Raw genomic sequence first — 2,368 nt, 5'->3', positions numbered from 1 at the left:
CAGCTAATTATCGAAAAAAATACTATCTGTAAATGTCTCCTTCTTCTCTAGTCTTGGGTGTGTATCAAATGCTCTTTTTATGTCCAGTCGTGAAGAACCCGTTTGTCTTCCTGTTATTGTTGAGGCAATTTTAATATTGGGAGTTTCAAAGATTGATAATTAGACGGTTTGAGAGATGTATTAGATGAAATTTTTAGTGTTGAGTCTTATATCTGTAAAAACGAATAAATGTTTCTAATATACGATTATTTCTGTAATTAAATAACTAGTATATGAATTAAATATAAACTAATACTAAGAAAATTAAAAAATATATTCACAATAATTTAAATAACATAATTTAATATTGTTATTGTATCGGTAAAATGTCTTGAGCTATGATCCCCATCTAATCATAATATCCCACATTCCATTTTACAGTCGCAAAAAGTAATAAAAATAATTAGTACAATAAAATTTGGTAAAATAATTATTTGAATATACTATAATGTAATTTAATAAAAAAATATTTTACCTTCTAAAATCTATAACAAAATCTATTTAGATTGATAGAATGAACTAATAGAAGGAATAATGTGAAAGTAATTTTAGTGTGGTTTGATCATTGAATTTTGGTTATTTCTAAGGGAAGGGGAGGGAGAGGGGATAGGTGGTTGGTCGGCATTTCAGGTAATAATTGATGTGGGAATAATGAAAGGCGCGCCTCCTACACCGCACCTTCCGTGTGTCAGAATTTCCCCACGAAGACACGTCCCCTGCACCTCGCTTTCCTTGAAGGCGCATCCTCAGGAACATGCCTTCCCACCATGGCATCAACTCGGACAAAACTCATCGAAGGCGCGTCCCTTGCAACGCGACTTATTAAAAAGATGTTAAATCAATAATATTTTGAGAAAGAGTGTCTGACAGATAATATTATATAATTTGGGTATTTTTGGGTAATATTATATAATTTAGATCGATAATATTTTGCGTAGTTTCCTCTAATTAAATTAAAAAAATTAAACGGATGTAATGTTTATAAATATTTTATTCCATTTGATTTTTTAATTAATGATATTCATTCCTTAAACAATCAAGAACGCAAATTACGCTATTTCATAATTAAAAAACTTGATTTGATGTAAAGAAATTCCTTACCTAAAATACAATATTCATATCATAATCAAATTTGAAAAGTTGGTAAGTATAAATAACCATATTAATTTAAACTTATTTGAGATAACTATTGAGAAGATGCAAAATATAAGTATGTCATAAGTGTTTATTATAGGGATTTCTATAATGATTGTACAAAATGTAAATAATTTTAACCAAATTACACTTTTACCTGGAAAAAGATAAGCAGAGTTCTCCCTCTCCCTCCCTCTCCATATCCGTATATATTTGCGTGCGATCGGATCAGCCGCATGCTAAGATTCTATCATATTTTTTACTTTTTGGTTCATACTCTTATTTTTCAGGAATTTTTAGCAAAATAACACACTAACAATGGAATATTACATGTAAGACATCATTTCTCCAAATATTATCGATCTAGCATTATTTTTGGCAAAGCGCGTATCATGAGGCGTGCCTTCGTAGGGTTTTGTTCGATATTGCGTCACGGTGAAAAAGCTCAGATCATGAAACGTGCCTTCACGTGGTTTTCTCAGAGTTGGCGCCACGTAGTAAAGGCGCTGATCATAAAACGCGCTTTCGCTGGGAAATCTGACACGTGCAAGGAAGACGCGAACCATAAGGCGCGCCTTTCATTATTCACGAATTATTGCATATTCCATTATTACCTGAGCAAACTCTCTCTCGTTCACCCATCCCAATCCCCTATAAATACCCCCATATGTAAACATCAAGCAACACCAAAATTACTTTCACATTCTTCCTTCTATTAAGCTAAGTAGATTTTATTATAGTTTTTATAAGGTAAAATAATTTTTTTATTATATTATAGTTATTTTATATTTAATTATTTGACCAAATTTTATTGTACTATTTATATTTTGTATTATTTTTAGCATTAGTTTATATTTTAATTCATATATTATTTATTTAATTAGGTGTATTTAACCTATTGTTTTTGCATATATAAGACTTAATTTTTCAGACTCTCAAAATGAGGCGTATTTAAGCTATTGTTTACTATTATTCAAAAATTTGGGAAGATAAAATCGGCGTTCTCTTTGCATCAAATCATTCAGTCATAATATCCTTCAAGAGAAACATCACTCTTGATGAGCTGATCACTAAAATTTTAATGAATGTTTATGTTGGAAGTACTAGAATAATGTCCTCACTTCAGTACAAAATTCCAACTACACTATTTTTGTTAACTTATACAGTGTTCAAACTCTCTAAATGACGACGATGT

Source organism: Hibiscus syriacus, unplaced genomic scaffold (genome assembly GCF_006381635.1).
Source record: "Hibiscus syriacus cultivar Baekdansim isolate YM2019G1 unplaced genomic scaffold, ASM638163v2 tig00111273_pilon, whole genome shotgun sequence".
NCBI lineage: Eukaryota > Viridiplantae > Streptophyta > Magnoliopsida > Malvales > Malvaceae > Hibiscus > Hibiscus syriacus.
The sequence above is the reverse complement of the archived record's forward strand: the minus strand, read 5'-3'. Positions refer to the sequence as shown.